Consider the following 18,455-nt stretch of genomic DNA (forward strand, 5'->3'; position numbering starts at 1 on the left):
TCTGAACTAACCCCTTTATGTGGACAACCGATTGAGATAATCAATACGAGAAGCTGAATGGAAGCTGCTTGAGAAGCAGGTATATTGTGACAGACCAGTATGATCAATACAACAAAGATCATGTAGTTGAACATCGTGTTTCTGTGCATCAACCACTTTTTTCATTTGGGGCTTCAATTTTTTTTTTTGTTTTATTGGATATATTCAGTGCCAGGTCCCGGATAATGTTAATATTCCCCCTGAGATTATGGGTCCAACTGCATCTATAGCAATACTATAAATCTGCCTTAATGAATCGGGCTCATCACAAACAGGGGCATAGTAATTGACCAGATTTAAGAGATTACCTTTCACACTAGCTTTTAAACAGATTGACTCCTCTGCGGATGTCTAATCATGGGAAACCTGTCAATTGAACCCTTTACCTGAGTATGCAGATACTTTCCTCTTTGCCAGACCGGCTGAAGGAAAATAACTTTAGAATAATGCTTTGGGATAAACAGTTCTGGGGAGTTACTTTTCAAATGAGTCTCCTGCAAGAATAACACTTCCAGAGACAAAGAGCTCATGTGTTAACATTGCACGAGATACATTTTACTTAAGACCCCATTACATCAATAGTCTTTTCACCAATAGAAGTTTTCCTGCATAGGTTTTGCTAACAAATTGATAATCAAACATGATTCTGCTCCATTTTACCATACCCACTCCCTGACAACTCCAAGGTCCTCATACCATCCATCACCCCTTCACCCCTAGTGCCTGCCTAACACTGGTGGGGGACTTGCCCAACCTAGCCCCACCCATTCCTACCAAACATGTTTGCACTGTTATGGCACCTAGACAGGCTCCACTAGGAGAGATAATACCCCGCTAATTCATCTATTGCGTCACACCTATGTAAATCTAGATGAATAGAAAAAGAAAGGAACATTTCCATCAGGTCTTCAAAAGCATAGAGCATTAAAAGAAGCTTATCAGCCTGTTCATACCCACTTGATTGCCCTATGACATTTCCATTAATTAGAAGACAACTTTTTTTTTTTAGCTCTGCTAATTTAACCTGGATCTTCTTCAATAGATCCTGGGACTCTTCAGGTGATGTACAGAAAAATAATTGATCTTTGAATAACACCTTTGACTTTGACTGTTGAACTATTGAGGCTTGGGCCCTAGCTGTCCCAAACTGCCCCACCAGCCAGCCAATGGCCCATCTTCTATGGGCTGATGTAACTGACATATCTGAGAATATTCTTATCTGGGCATTATCAGGTAAGGAAAATGCCTTTCTTGTAATTGCCTTGGCAATTATCAGCTCTTTCATTCTGTAGTCCGCAAAGTTGATGATAACTGTTTGGGGACACTTCGCATGTATTGGTCTCTGGGCAGGTATCCAATGGGCCCTCAGGATCAACAAGTCTTCTGGTGAGTTCTCCAATATGCACAGCTTAATTAATGACTCCATATATTGCAGCATAGTCTGATGGTTCCCCACCGGTCCTTCTGGTATCCCCACAAAACGAAGGTTAGATCTCCACACATAATTTTCCATATCATTAATTTTAATCTGTGTCTTGCATAGCTTTTTCTGCAAGTGGCTAATCTCCCTATCCCAGACCAGAGAGTGATCCTCCAGATCCCAGATCCTCTGGAAACATGCAGGAATTTGATACAATGCCTCCTTGATCTTGTCCAGCCGCTGGTGGAGCACAGCGTTGTCCTTAAGCTGGACATCTTTCATTTTGTGAATTTCATGCAGGAAAATCTTTAAAAGGTGCTGTGGCTGACCCACTTCTGTCTGTGGGCTCATAGACCATCGACCCACATCCCCATGAGAAGGATCTGTGAGGACCAATGAAGCAGAGGAGTCCTACACACCACCATCCACCACTCTCAGCACACTCTGGCCATGTTGTGATTTAATCCGTTAGATCGCTGCTGGCTGCGTTGCTACTTGATCAGCCCAGCTTGTGCCCCCTGTGGCCTTCTCCAGAATATTCTTCTGTAGCTCACTCATTATTTCTCCCACACTCTCTGCAACAATTGCCCCTCCGGCACCATTTTTAGAATTGTTAACAAAAAAAGAATAGTCCTTTTTGGCAGTTTTTGCCCTACTTTCCTTACTCAAGGTCAGAGTCTGTGCCTGTGTCTGTGAGGCCTCCTTCCCTGTCTGAGTTTCAGCTGATGCTGCCTATTTGACTGATTGTTGACACAGTAGGAGCTACAGGTCACTGGGATAGAGTTTCCTCTATTTTACTTCACTCCAGACCAGTAGATATATTAGGTGAGCTCACAAATCCTTCTCCCACCTGTTCTGAATTTTCCATAGATGCCAGGGATTTAGCCATGGAGACAAACTGTGAATTGTCAGTATTTTTAATGCTTCAAAGTGCAGAGGGACATGCTACCTTCCTTTTACCCTTCTGCTGATGAGGCAAGATATTGGTAGCCACAGTGCTCAGCCATCTGCTGTGTAAGTGCTGCATGCCTTATTCTGTGTGCCTGCGCAGTCTCCACGCAGCTGCCTGCTAAAGCAAAGTATAAGGTGCAAAATAGAATCTCCAGCTTGCTTCTGAGGTGTGATTAATATTTCAACTGCTCAAGGATCAGAAGGTAGGAAGGCATAAAGCTAAATATGGGATACCCTTTCCAGAGACCCTCAACCCAGGTGAAAAAAATGCGCACTACACCTATAATCAAATATGGCACAGTTTGCCTACCCCTGATCTTAAACCTGTTGGGGATCCCTCTCTGGTCAATAACCTGGCTTCACCTTGTCTTGAAATGTTCCTCTTAGAGCTGTCCACAATCCAGGGTTTTCCTGCATGCTTAACAATGGCAGGACCAGTACCCGACCTCCTCGTACACCAAAGAGAGAGGACGGGCAAACAAAAACTTTTCCATTGTTCCGTTTTCCTGCTTCCAATGCCCAGCCTCATCGCGACTGCAGAATCATGAATCGGAGCAAAGGACGCACATGCCGTAGCATGAAGCAGGGGGGAGGGTGTGGAGTGTGTTCAGCAGCAGATCATGTGGAATCCATACACTGCCAATCTCCCTCAGATATGCATACTTTTTGGATACATTGATTTACTGAATGATTGACTTGTAACTCTTTACTAATCTTTTAATAAACCTTCATGTTTTGGACATCATCCTCTCTGCCATTACTATGAAGCCACATTGGTTTCACTGTGCTTGAAATGTGTGGTATATGCTAGCTTTTTCACATGCTTTCAGTCAAGAATCAAAGGTTTATATGGCTTGTGAAGACTCCTATAGAATGACTTCACAAGCACATTGATACAAGGAGCTTTGCCACATCAGAACTCCATGAGAGTGAGCTTGTTTTCTAGTTCTGCCCTCATGCGCGGCCTCCCCCACAAGCACGGCTCCCCCACTTCCACTTCTTGTTACTCTGTCATTTCTCATTCCAAGTTGGTCCCTTGCTTACCCCAACTACTCCCTGTGATGTATGTGTGTGCAGAAGTAATCACACAGTGAAATATGTCAGTGTGCCTTTTTTTTTCTTTTTTTTGCAGATGCCAAATTGCATTAGTAAAAGCATTTTCCTTTTTGACAATGCTGCACATCACCAACATAAAACACTGGCAAAGCAACCGCAGTATCTTACTGGCAGTCCCACACAGGGTAAATATTGGTCAGCATATCGTCTATGAATAGGGTGAATGATTGAGGTACATTGAACAGTGGTCCAAAGTCAGATAGATCATCAGTCAAACACCTTCGTTGGTGAATCAAGTGTAGGCTCCACTGTCCAAGTTGGACTGAAATAAAAATAGGCCTGGGTAATAAAAAATTAGTGCCCCCCTTTAGCAAACTAGATAGCTAAAAAAGTGGCCCACAATTGCAAATAGGGCAGGTTTGAACTTGTAAAGACACGTCGCATATGTGGTTTGCAGCGTATGGAAGACTGCATGCATATGTGCCTGTTGCAAACAATCTTTGTGGTAAAATCAGGAAAATCAACAGTAAAGAACGGCCCACCAGATGATCAAACAGGCCTGCCAAACTCAATAAACAGACTTACACACTGTCCCTTCTCTCTCTCTATCTTTCTCTTTCTCACTGTCTCTCTTTCTCTCATTTTCTCTCTCTCTCTCTCTCTCTCTCCAGCATGACAGCACCTAGAAAACAATAGCACCTAATGGCTTGATGCCCTTAGCTGCTGCCTTTTTTTGCATGACAGGCTCTGTATGTTATGGTGTCCTCCCCAGCCTGGTTGCCCAAATGAACACGCCACACACAAAGCTATGTTTTACATGTCTTTATTCTTCAGTGTGTAGTTCCAGACTCAACATTCTAAACATGGATTCTCTTCACTATAAAATTTGGACTAAATTGGATGGTGGAAGTCCACCGTAACGCGCGTCGGCAACAGTAACAACCACTATCCAGATCTGTGATGGTGGTCTGATTCCAATATCAGGAAGAGACCGGATCTGATTTATATGAACTATTATCTACAACTTTCAGAACATTCTGCATATTAATGTGGACATGCATTATGGGCATCCATTTCTGAATGAATTTGAACTGAATCTTTAGAACACTTTGTAGATTGATGATGATGTTAATCCTGGTTCAGTTTTAAATAACGAGATGTATAGAATTCATGCTTTGTTATTTTAATAATTATTTTTGGCATATTAAGTGTGTGTTGGTCACTATATGATATGTTTTATGTGAAGGAAATATGTGTCTGTTTATATGTATGTGATTATTTGTTCCTTCTTGTTTTGGTCCTATTCCTTGGTGTTTGTAAGTTGATTTATGTGTCCTTTTATATGTTGTTTCATAGTATTATATGTTTGAGATCTGTAACACGGGGGGAATTGTTGTATATCAGTTTCTTTCTCTTAAATTTTGTGATATCAGGTTTGTATATTTTGCAGAAATAAAACATTGATGTGCTGATATTGGGTTTAGCTACAACATTGAATATGTTTATGGAATAAATGGGAGAGATATGTGCTTTTTACCTTTCGATTACAGCAACCTCAACATGACACTCTGACTCCTCGGGGAAGACATGGAAACTGATCATATCCCTTTTGCTCAGTTATTCGCCCACGCCAAGATGAAATACAAGATGCAAGGTTGAATTCAATGTATTTATTAAGGTAATCGCATTTGAGTATAAAAAGCATGTGCTGCGATAATTAGGCAGATGAAACAGAGCACAGTAACCAACATGACAGCAAGAGCAAAGAGGATAAACAACTCCACCATATTGCATGCTCCAAGATAGTTTAGATGTCTCTACCTAAGCCCCATGTCTAAATATAAGAGCATAGTGGCTGCAACTCTCTGCCTGGCCCAACCTAAAGAATTAGCCCCAACCCCATACCTGAATTGAATAGTGAGGGTCTGTCTGTAATGGAGATGGCAGTCTCCTCAGGAGGCTGAGATATCAGAGCCAGCATCAGTGAAGCTGTTGGTGTAACGGAAAGCGTCCCAAGATGGTCATGACTGGAATGCCCTCTAACCTCTTTGGGCCTAATTGTAATTTATATAATGACCCTTTCCTCGTTTGGGCAGCAGCTCTGATGTAATGCTCTGTCTCAGAGATAGAAGCTGACTCCTGGGCTGGCAAATACAAGTTAGCATATCATCTCCTGTGCGTCCCAGCCTTGGACAAGGAGTACAGTTTATATGTAGTACAAGGCTGATTTAAATTGCAGTATGAACTCTACTTTCCTAGAAGAAGCAACTGATAAATTATGTAAAAGCAAATGCTAAAAACAGGGTTGCTAAAATGTGAATAAAAACATGTATAAAGGTAATAAATGCACAAGCTGTGAAAATGAGCTAGGACAGGGTGTCCAACCTAGGATCAAAAGGGCCTTGGGTCACTTCATTAGGCCTTCGTGGTGCTTTGATGACTCATCCATATTGTGTGTTTGGAAATGGGGAATCAGTGGTCAGAGATTCCATGATCTGCTTCGGTGATGTAGGAGCAGTGACAGTCAAGGATTCTCTTAGTGTTCTCTTTGAGCCAGTCTCTAGTTTGGCATTATGGTCCAACAAGGGAGGAGCCACACGTTTGAAGTGCAAGGAATCTCATGTGATGGATTTTCCTGGATGTTGGGCAATCACCATGTGCCCTTTGCTGGTTACAACATGAAATGGCTTGACATCAAAAGCAGCATCAAATTTATGTTGTCATGGCTGATGAACAAGCACTTGATCTTCTTGGGTGAAGATAATGTTCTTTGCATGCTGACATTTGTTGGCATAGCCCGTCATTTTCTGTTTATGACTTATGTTTGTTACACGTGTCTCTGTATCAGTTTTTGATCTGGACTTGGACCATTGAGGCAACTTGATCATTATGGCTCTCCCGAACATCCACGATGAGGGACTTTCACCTGTGGTCGAGTGAGGAATTGAATGGTAAGCTCATTACGTGGAATTGAAGACAGTCTTGAGATTGAGGTTCTCTAATGGAGTACGCTGAACAGCTTTCTTTAGTGTACTTGTGAAAAGTTGATTGAGGTCAATATCCTGGGGCCAAAGAGGTGTGCTCTTCTGATGCTTTAATTAAGCAGATTGAGGCAGTCTCTGAATTCTCTGCTATTAAATAGTGGGCCATTGTCAGTTTTCAAAATCGTAGGAATGCCCAATGTCACAAAGATACCATCTAATCTCTAAATTGCTCTTTCTGAAGGATGTACAAGAGATCTTCAACTAATAGGAAGGAAGAGTATTCATCCACAATCACTATCAAGTGATGTCCATTGTCTAGTTGACCGGAAAAGTCAACAGCACATTTTTTCCCAGGCATGCTTTAGTAACTTGATGTTCAATGGATGTTGAGCAGTTTTCGCTGATAAATGGTTACATAGAAAATAGTTTTTTTAACTCTTGCTCAACTCATTCATCGATATGAGGAAACCAGAATTGATCTCAGAAAGCTTGTTTAGCGGCAACAGGTCACTTCAATCACTTGCAGTGGCATACTCTCCAGAATAACAATTCTTGAACCTCTCAAGATAATTACTTATTGTGTCACAGGCAGTTCTTCTTTGACATTTTTGTATTTCTGATGCTCTCTGTCACTGGTAATAGGTCAAGTATGTTGCTTCCATGACTAATGGGCAATAATGTCTTTTAAATTGAGCATATCACTACCTTAACTTGTAGCAGTGACAGTTTGCTCTAATGAAATGGCAGCTGGTATGTTTGATTTCACAATTAATGAACAATATTTCCCTCTATTCTTTTTCTTGACTTCTTTCCTCCTAATATGGCGGCCGCTGTTTGTCCTTCATTTATTTTTATCTACACTTTCCCTTCTACAGGGAACACCTTTTTGACTTCCGGTTCCCGGGTACTTATCCCGTGCCTCGGGACCGGCTCAACCTCCTTTTTTGGATTTCTTTCGCGGTCTTTTGAACGCGACCGCATCGTGCCGGCATCCTAGATCAGCGCGCTGCGCTAAATACATTTCTGCCTTTGAATCCTTTTTCGCGGCCGCTGACGGCAACTTAACTTGCCGGTATTTCTTACCAGCGCGCATTTCAGAAACACACTTTCTTTTCACTGCCGGCATTTTTTGACTTGGAGTCATTGCACTTCTGCTGCTTTACTACTTATAGTGCTACAATTGGTAAGTCCTCTGCATTTTTTATGGCCTGTTTTCCGTCCTTTTCACTTCTATTCCTTTGTTTTGCTTGCATTTAATGCATTTTACTTATTTCAGTTCTTAATTCAGACCCTTCGGTCTTTTTATTTTCCAGACATTATTCTGTGAGCCAAACATCTACTTATTATTACCTTATTTTCTCTTTCTTTGGACTCGTTTTTTGTTGGTCGTTAGACCTTCTGCTGAGTGCCTTGCACAGTTATTCATTATTGCGGTAAGCCTCTCCCCTTCCTTTTCTTCTCCCTCAATTTTATGAGGGTTTCTACTATTCATATCTGTTACTTACTTTACTTACTATTTTTTACCATTGGATTCTTCTCCTTAGGTGATTCATATACCAATACACTTTGCGTTATTACTACTGACTGGACACTGTTTTGAGTATGATATTGCTTCATCTCTTGTTGCTGTGTTTTATATTTTCACTGTTGGCTGTTTCACGCTTGTGATAACTATCCTCTTTCTTCTTTTTTGATATGAATTACTAATTTGTCATATACACAATATTAAATATTATTATTATATATACTCTTCTCTTATCATGCACGGGTTGGCTAATCTCCATCATCTTCTGACATACTCCTTTTACAATTACATTTTCACTGGTAGTCTTCATTGGTTTATCACACGTACTTCATGTTGTACCGTATCATGGAATACACATGTATTTTTCGGTTATGTTTTCAGTCCTGAAGAAGCCCCATGTTGGGCGAAACGCTTTGGCCTTCTATCAACAGCTTATCACTTATCTATGAACTTGTCACGACTTTAAGGACATAAGGACTTTGTATTCTTTATTATTATTATTTTTTTGGCTTCCCTGACTGTACATTATATAGAATGTTTTCTTCGTTATTGTTATTTACTTTACCTATCTGTTTGGCAATTAATGATTTACTTTCTTGGAGTGGTTTATGACTGAATAAATTCTTAATAATCTTTGTTCTCTACATTGTTACACAGGCCTCGGCCTTTTTGTTATATGGTTTTCTGTATCTTTGCAGTGCACCACCTTCTGGTAGCATGTTTGATTTCACAATGAAGTTTATGTAGGCCTCAGCAGTCTTAGATGGGGTACCTTGACATTGTATAGGCATTCCCGAAAAGAAGCTTGTTTGGGAAAGATGCGATCACCCCCAGAATGCTGTGGATAAAAAGTAATGTTTTGACTCCTTTTTAAGGATGTACCACCATTGAAAATTACTGATGCATATTAGCAGAACACCGAACCCTCTTTCATCTTCAAGCAATGCTGCCATGATATTGTACTACATCAGTGTTAGATCTCTATTGCCGGGCAATCAGGCATTAACCTCAGAGACAACGTGCAAGTAGCATTTTAATACAGAGTTCCGGGGGGCAAAATAGTTCCCACCAGGTATAGTAGGGACTTAACATGTGATTCAGTCCTGAACAAAGCAGCTGCGGGGGACTGGCGAAAATAGGCTGAAAAATGTTGACCATCATTTTTTGAGCACCTACAGAATGTATAGGATGGCCTAATGACCCTTTGTGCATTCCTTCATTTTTAACCTTGCTACTGTGCTTTTTTATGTATGTAAATAAAGATTATTTTAGAGGGCAGTAAGTGATTTTAATCTCATTTTTTGTTAACAGATCCCACTATGTCTCTTGGGTTGAAGATTCAAGCTCCTGGTGGAGGTAAGTCCCTATGTTGAAGCAATTGATCATGAGCATGCCAGTGTCTAATATTTAGCACTCGGGTAAGTGGTCAGTGAGGGCCTCATGATCTTCACAAAGAGGACACTCTAACAAGAAGAGAATGACATGGGAGCACTCCCAGTGATCACCCTCAAGTTAATCATTGTAGGCAGAATGCATCTCAAAGCTTCTATCTCCCACTTTTAATCCTTTTCTCTCTTGAAAAGTAGTCAGCAGGGTTTTGATCTTTCCCTTGATGATTTATAATTGAGTACTTGTACTCTTGCAATTGTAGACCCCAACATGCAATTCATCTTGGTCTTTGGATTGCCAAAAGATAGTCAGCAATGCTTTATGATCTGTCACATGTATGAAATGTTTTCCGTACAGGAACACATGGAAATGTTCACAAGCCTACACCACTGCTAAGCTTTCTTTTTCAAGTTGGAAATATGCATGTTCAGTCTGTGACAAACTTTTACTTATGTCAGCCACATTATGTCTTCTAGCATTCGGCTGTCTGCTGTATTGTTCGAGAATAGTGCCTAACCCGACTGAGCTAGCATCAACGACAAACTTCAGTATATAACTGTAGATGCACATATGCTATTTCAGTAGTGTTTTCAATAGCTTGAATGATTATTTTAAAACTTTTCTCACACATATGTGGCCAGCAAATTTAAACAATCTTTTTCATCAACTCTCTCAACAGAGCACTCATGGTGGCAAAGTCTTTTATATATATCTGGAACAGTAACTTGCCATGCCAAGGAATGAACATAACATTGAAACATCTTGTGGAGGACTGGCAGTTGACAATACTTGTACCTTAGCTGGATCAGCTGTCATGCCCCCTTCAGAAAATATATGGCAAAAGGACTTTAGCTTTGTCTAGTTGAATTCACATTTCTCAGCATTTAGCATTAAACCTGTGTCAACAAGTAAACATACTTGGCTTAACACTTTGCCATGTTCTTTTTGAGTAGCTCAGAAAACGAACAAGCCATCGCTATAGTTGAAAGCATTTACTTGTAAAATCTCAGCAGCTGATGGCACACCAAACCTTAGTCTCTTGTATCAGAACAGACTGACATGTGTAGAAAAGGGTATAATGTACCTGCAATTATCCTTGATTTCTGATGATATTCTTTATTTAAATCAAGGTGAGGAAAGACTTTCGCACCATTCAATTGGGTTATCGTGTTAGCCATGTGTGTACCTGGATGTCATTCTCTTTCAATAGCCTTGTTCGGTTGACGCATATCCGTAGAGATGTGTACAGCTCATTTATTGTCCTTTTTGGGTACTACCACTATGGGAGAAACCCTTGGTGTTGGGCCTGTATAACGCTCACCAAGTTTCTTTTCAACAGCTTTTTGTAAATTAAGCGCAATTCTTCTATGTCTTTAAGCAACAGGATGAACATCATCACTGATATGTAATTGTACTTTCATAGTTTTAAGTTTTTCAAGTCTTTAGTCTTGAGACTTGGAGTGTAGTCTTAGATATTATGGGACATAATCAGATTATGAGACTTTATAGAGTTCTCGAAAACATGGGGAAAATGCACTTTTTCTCAACCGAACTATTGCGGTGACCATAGCATTCTGCTACACTGCCAACAATGGACCCAGTGGGTGCATTATACAGATGTTGAGGTACATGGATTATTTGAATGCATCACATTGATCTTTGTTTGATTTTGTTTGTCTAACATGTATATGGCGTATTAGTGATTTATGAGATTGCCTTGGAACTAATGTGGTGCAATTTTAGAGATCTATGGTATTCTGTATGGAATCAATGTTATTGAGCATCTGATTACCAAAATGTTTATAATAATGTGTTGACAACATATGCGCAATATAACATTAATGTATATGGCCAATGTAGGGATCCTGAGGTAACTGTTCATTCAAATGATATGTTAAATGGTAAGAGTGATAGTGGTCCTTTCAGAAAGAAGATGTGAGTTAACTATTGTTTTTAAAATGTTTTAAGAAATAAATAGTGTTTTAATTAGAAGGGTAATGTACATTTATATTTCTAGTGTGGCCCTGATGAAGTTTGCATAGAACGAAATGTGTTGGCTGCAGGCTACAAATGTGATGGTTCATTTTTTACTGCACACAAGGTTTTTGCATTGGAAATTCTTCTGGCAAAAAAAGAAATTTCAAAAAGCGTGGACTGAAAGAAAAGTTCTTTGGAAAAGGAGAGGACCTGACAAAGGTCTTTAATTTCTAGAGCTGCGTCAATTGGACATTTAAAATTGTGTGAGTGCTATATCCTGATATAGACAAAATTAGTGGGAAATAGGTTCCAATTGGAAGAGTTAACTGGCTGACTTCCTGTATCCATATGCACTGACATTTTGAAATACAGTGGTGATTTGTAATAGAAGCAGCTGTAACATGGCCTTGACCAGTCTTTATAACTTGTTCATTGAACTCAATACTCTAAACCTGTATTCACTTCATTGCGTTATAAAACTTACTTCATCACTGTATGGAGTCTTTCAGGATACAAAAAGGCTGCATCATACATACTGATAAGACACAACACGTCTATAGTAGTAAATACGAAGAATTAAGCCTGCTGTGATAAAAGTCTTGACCATAGTCATTGAGTTTGTTGTAGAGCTGCCAGAAGACACACATAGATCATCTGTTTATGCTATTCCAGGGATGGCCCAATGGGTGGAGCATGCTAAGGCAGGTGTCCTTCAGACCAGTCAGTGTAAGAAATTAGAGTGAGACTTTTGTGGGAAAATCAAGCCCACAAAATGAACACCAGGTGCAAACTTAGACCCTTGGTGTGCTTGATAGACTTGCTAGGAGTTGCAGATGGATTAGCTGTGCATGCCCCAGCGAGTGGGGTTTGAAGGATGGAACACAGAAAAGCAGGCAAAGGTCAGGCATCTAATTATCTCTGCTGTCCTTAATATCTGGTGATGACCAACACATGCAAAAGTGTGTGTAGAGATTTGCAAAGGGAGCTTGTAAGAACTGGGCAACTAGTTGAGGGGGATAAAACCCTTTTCAAGCTGCAACCACAATTCTTCTCATGGGGAAGGCCCAAGTAAACCCTAAGTTAACCTATGCTCAACCCTCAGGCAGCTTGGCACAGGGCAGCCAGACTCAATTCAGAGGCAAGGCGCAAGATATTTGTGCAACACTTCAGATTGTAACACAGTTAAAATCCCACCACAAAAGGATCCCACAACTTATTTAGAAATTCAGAGTTATTTTTATTAAATGAAACAAGAACAAAACAACAAAAACACAATCAGTAGAACCAGAAATATTCAATTTTAAAGACTTTAGTAAAAATGGCGCAAAATGGCGCAAAAAGGCGTAAAGCGCTAACTGTAGATATTTGGTCATGTGGACCAGGACAATGTCACAAGATCAGGCCAACTACGATGGAGAGCAGGCCAGCTACAGGGACCCAGTTAGGTTCACTGAGTAGAGTACCTTAAACCTTTGTTTTGTTTGCTTAGTTTTGGAAAGATACGTTGTGCAGCCACAGTGATGTGTTGGGAGCTGCTGTGTCGTCGTCGAAGAAACCGTTGATGAGGACTTGTGATGCAAAGTCTGGCATCGAGGATGCATTGCACAGTCAAGGAGGTGTGTTGGTTTCAAGGAACTGTGGATCTGCAATGCTGTGAATCTGCAATGTTGTGTCTGTGAATCTGCAATGCTGCTGTCGAAGAGGGATGCGAGGACCTGTGCCAAGGTTGCATCACGCAGCAGTGGTTCATATGCGATGAAGGTCTTTGTAATGGTTCTGATCCACAAGGCAGTAGCAATGCATCAGTTAGGTTCAGGGTTGCACCACGCAGCAGAGATGTGTTGGTTCAGCTGGATTCACAGCCACTGGCAGAGCAACTTAAGGCCTCTTCCAAGGGTTCAGTACTTGGGTGGCACTACTTGGCAGGGTAGACTTACAGATGGCAGAGTCCAGGTTCAGTTGCAAGGTTGTTGTAGCCCTCTTGTGTCTCTAAGGCTTCAGATGAGGAGGATACAGGGGATACAGGCCTAGTTCTTCTCATCCAGGCAAGAGGGCAACATACAGCAGGTCAGCACAGCAAGGTAGCAGTCAAGCAAGGCCGTGGTCCAGCAGGACAGCAGTCCTGCAGATTGCCAGTCCTTCAGCAGCACAGCAGTTCTTCTTCTCGACAGAGTATCCACAGGCACAGAAGTGTACTGATGAGTTTGTGTCTGAGGTCCAGTATTTATACCCAACTGTGCCTTTGAAGTGGGGGAGAAACTTTTAGAGGTTTCTCTTTGAAGTCCTCCGGCATCCTGCCTGACCTGCCCAGGCTCCATCTTAACTATAGAGGGTATGCAGCACTTTGAGTGGCATCAAGATGCAGCCTATTTAAGTGTAATTAGGGCTGGGCCCAAGATTGCCCTGCATAGTGCCGATAATGGCCCATCCAGGCATACATAAGCTCTCCATTGTGTGTGGCTGTCTAAGAGAATACATAAAGCCAAACTGTCAGCTACACCCAGTCATGTGACTGGAGACAGGTCACAGTACTAAATGGCTAAGGAAGGAAATGCCAACTTTCTAAAAGTGGCATTTTAATAATTGTAATTTGAAATCCAACTTCACCATAAATTAGGGTTTTTCATCACAATCCCAAAGACACTAAACCTGATCTGGATACCCGATTCCATTTGGAAATTGCAGCTTATTAAATGTAATAAGGTAACGCCAATCTTATTCTATGGGAGAGGCAGGCCATGCAATAGTAAAAACAAATATAAGAGTTATTCAATTCCAGGACAGGTAAAACTGAAAAGTGCATTTCCTACCTTTTAAATACACTGCACCCTGTCCTTTGGGCCATTTAGGACCTATCCCAGGGGCGACATATGTATTATAAAGGAATGTTTGGGCAGGGAAAAAGGTTTATTTTACCTTGTCGAATGGCAGTTTAGAACTGCACACATAGGATGCAGAGGCAAGCCTAAGACATGTGTATAGGGCTACTTATGTGGGTGGCACAATAAGTGCTGCAGTCCACTTGTACCATTTAATTTACATGCCCTGGGTACCACTTTAAATATACCACTTAGAATTGAGCCAATGTTACTATGAATTAATGAGGTGACACAGGCACTTTAGCACTGGTTAGCAGTGGTAGAGTGTGTAGAGTCCTAAGGCCAGCAAAACCGAGATCAGGAAAAATGGAGGAGGAAGGCAAAAGGTTTGTGGGAAGACCACTCTAAGGCTGACAGGTCTAACAATGGTGAAGGCATTCAGGAGACTGAGAAAGTCATTTCAGCTGCCAGACATACCTCCATATTTTTGCCATGGAGCTGCTGGGAGGTGCAGATGGCACAGCAGGTTAAGCTGCTGCGTGGAGTGGGCCAGAGGAGCAGAGCATGCTACAGCAGATGCCACTCAAGCAAGAACAAATTACTTTGTATAGGAGGGCTTAGAAGTTCCTATAAGAGTATGATTTGTTAGCCTCCTTTGTGACCTCCCACGATACTAGACATGACTCTCATTTTAATTGTTTTGCATTTCACATCATGATAAGTAGCCTAAGTTATGCAATTTGTCTCTTCCCCACCCATGTTAGACAGGCAGCTGAGTAAAGGTGTAAGGAAGAACTCTTTCACTCAGCACACAAGACTTGTAGCTTGAATCCCCTTCATGTTGTTTATGGGAACAAGGAGTGGCAGCAAACCTTAGGACCAGAACCCAAACCCACACTGGTCCCACCCCCCTGTTGATTATGGCAACTGGGAGTGGCAGCAAACCTTAGAACCAGAACCCAAGTTCACTCTGGCCCCACCCAAACCCTGGCTCACAATTTTCCAATAGACTGTCTGACAGAGGTGCGAAGCATAAAACAGGGATTAAATCCAGATGCTCTGCAAATAGAGATCACTGAGTAATAACCATTGTCACAGATGATGAACCAAGGACTAACAGCAAGCTATTCCAAGAGTTGTTGACTCTGGCTCAATGATAGAGCATGCAAGTGTGCACACCACATCTGCTGCACAAGCACAAATGGACATCAACATTGGGAAAATGCTTCTGAGTCACCTCTGGTGTGCACAAATAAGTCTAATCTCTTGTACAATGCTTATTGTAGATGATGTGAACTAGCTCCAGGAGATAAATGAAACATGTGATGCCACACTATCGCCATCTTATTCCAAGCTCATTCCCTGTTGGTACGGAAAATAGACCTCCAGACACTACTTACAACCGTGATGAAGCTGATGGTGGATATGATATGTCCATGTGAATACCAAACTGCATTGTTGATTATGAAACTTTTTAAATGCCATGTGCAAGCAGTGGGTTCATCCATTACAGTTTCAATGTGTTTTCCTGCTGCTCAAATCACCACCCTTATCTCTGACCATTCAAACAGTGGTTTGGTGAATGGCAACAACTTAATCTGTAGCCTCTGTGATTTGGATATGCATTTGTGTTGAACCTCCTAAATAGCCCACCATCCAGGTGTACAGAACTGTTAAGACTCTACATCTTATGAACATTTATTTATTTATTTATAGCATTTATCATACTCCATTTGGCACTTCCCAGCTCCCTTACAGAACTTTGTGTGAAGGGAAAAGAAAAGAAGAGTCAAATACTTGAGCCTGTACACGGTCAGCAGAGTTAGGCGGAGAAATTAATTGTGACCATTGTCAGGAGGATCTTTAAGTTTGAGCTAGTTTAGCCTGAAAAAGCCTTGAAGAGGCGAGAAAGTTACTTTCAGTTATTTTCTTGCTGGGTTTACTTCCAAACAAAAAGGAAGCAGATAGTAGTTGGCTGGCCTGTGCTTAATGTCCCTACAATGGTTGTTTATTTCTGGGTGAACTGTCAAGTCTACCTTAGGCACAGTGAGCAAAAGATGTAGGTGTCTACAGTGTCATCTGAGGATGTAAGACCATGAAGTGCCATTCAGGTCAAACACTTTACCTGTTAAAAGATTGGATGAGCAGAAGTGAGGAAAGGATACATTTGCATACAGCCTGCCATGACTGAAAAGAGTGATGACAATAGTGAATATAGATATGTTTCCATCTTAGGACATTGCTCAGTCTCGAGGGAGATCTGAGATTGGACTGTACACAGACACCATTGAGTGATCCATAAAGCGCTGCCTGCCACAGAACTGCAGCTGTAGACATCATTAGGTGATGGAATTCTGCAGAAGAGAATAGTGAACCTGATAGAGGTCAGGCACAACAGAGGAACAAAATTGAGGACCATGGACACCATGATGACAAAATGCTAGAGACAGGGCAGGTGCAGACAGACGCATTCAGCATGGCTAATATGATCACCATGGATAGGCACATGAGAGCATAGTTGGAGAGGGTAGCACTGCACACGTCTCTGCACACCATTAACATGCCATAACCTGTGTGTGTTCAAAGCACTCGCACATCCTGAGGGTTTGTTAGCACTGAATAACAAATGTTTTTGAGACCCAAATCAATGATACTTACTGAATTGACCATGGGAGGACAAAAAGCTAAGTGGACTGGTTTGATTTGAAACTGTGATATTGTGGTGAAACAAACAAATTCCTGCATATGATGCATTAAACTATTGAGCCATCTATCCCGTCAAAAGGGAAGACCCAGAAACATGCAATTCATTGAGGGTTTACCACAGGACATGAACATATTGGTCTAGTGTAACACCAAAACCTAGCAGTGTTGATTATGATGCGCAATAGTATGACTCTGTAGCATGTTTTTGAGAAACACAAGGACTTCAAGTGTTCCATGTCTTAAATCATCACATACGTGCCCTGCACTATCATAGTGATGATACAAGTCCATGCTCACCTCACGGTGATTTTGCCCTTTCCTCATCTAAGTTTTCGAGCAGTGAAATTTGCTCGGAACTACTCAGTATGTATTCTTGTGGTGTGAGAATTAAAGAGGCCTGTCCCTAAGTTTGGCATCCCTTCAGTTCCTTTTCATGTTGTAATGGATGAGAGTTAATTTATTGACATTCCTGTGCAATCTTTGGTCTCGGTGGATCTCTGTGAGAATGTGCTGGTCTGGTCAAGGGGAGGTAGCAGCCAGAATACTTTTCAGTGGTCCTACCACTACCTGCATCTAGGAAATAAATGTATAAACGCCTGCTCTCCTAACCTGAATGTAAGTGATATCTTCAAAGCAGAAGTGCTGCTCTCCTTAGGAGCATCCAAGAAGTGAGTGTTGTTGTGTTTTCCAGGAAATCCCTTGTCATAGACAAGATGATGTCTCGAGAAGGGAATGAGTGAGGCCATCCAGGACTGAGTCATCTTTTGAAGGTTTATTCAGACCTAAGCATGTTCACTGTCATTAGTAGACGAGTAACATCTGCAGCTCCCCTGATGCAAACACATGACCTGGTGTTTGAATACCACAATGGCTTTCTTGATAAAGCCTTGTATACATATGTGATAACAGCTGTATCTCCTTTGTTCATTCTTAGATAGTGATGGATAATGAACAAGAACGCCTTTTAGTGGGATGCTGATGTATATGTGTGGTTGGTGGTAGATATGTTTGCATGGTGTAGTATGTGCATCAGGAGTGCAGCTTGGTCAATAGGACTGGGAGGAGTGAGCTTCAGATTTCCCACGCAGTCACGCTGGGATATCTTGTTAAAGCACATTAAATGAGAAGCACTGCATGAGGGGGCTTAAAGGTAGTGGAAAGCGAGAAGAGGGTGGATTGCTAGGGGAACTTCAAACAAAGTTTTCAAACTAATCAACTTTTTTAATGCCTTCTAAACAGAGACGGGAGAGAGAGTGTGTGTGCATGCACGTGTCAGTGTGGGCATGTGAAAATCCCAGATGAAATACGACAATTCATCATGTCTGACTGAAAGCCTTTGAACCCAATTATTAATTACAGAATGCATTTGTTTGGGGGGGTGGTGTAACACCCCAAACAGCCCCCTGAAGTTACACCCCTGATGTGCATGGATATGTCAGTCAACTTACAGTAGAATATATCTACATGCCTATGCATACTTTTCGAGACTTCAACGACATACAGAATGTTATAGTCATTCTGCGACCAAAGGATTCATTTGAAGTATTGTCATGATACGAAACAGGACTTACAAGCCTTGATCACATGGG

The 18,455-nt window shown here is 41.4% G+C and overlaps 1 protein-coding gene across 15 annotated transcripts in view; it reads left to right on the forward strand.

Moving 5' to 3' along the window:
* The window catches only part of LOC138250396 (uncharacterized), a 410,767-nt gene that overhangs the window by 96,087 nt on the left and 296,225 nt on the right, over window positions 1-18,455 (forward strand). For 5 of the 15 annotated variants that reach the window (XR_011194951.1, XR_011194949.1, XM_069205218.1 and 2 more), the window contains 2 exons: window positions 5,017-5,144; window positions 9,287-9,331. The gene's annotated coding sequence lies outside the window, so the exon portion shown is untranslated. Of the gene's footprint in view, window positions 1-5,016; window positions 5,145-6,312; window positions 6,418-9,286; window positions 9,332-9,840; window positions 9,930-10,043; window positions 11,357-18,455 lie in introns of those variants that run through there. The other 10 variants (XR_011194952.1, XR_011194954.1, XR_011194953.1 and 7 more) reach the window with 5 other exon arrangements.

The sequence above is a fragment of the Pleurodeles waltl genome, chromosome 8 (assembly GCF_031143425.1).
Source record: "Pleurodeles waltl isolate 20211129_DDA chromosome 8, aPleWal1.hap1.20221129, whole genome shotgun sequence".
Taxonomy (NCBI): Eukaryota; Metazoa; Chordata; class Amphibia; order Caudata; family Salamandridae; genus Pleurodeles; species Pleurodeles waltl.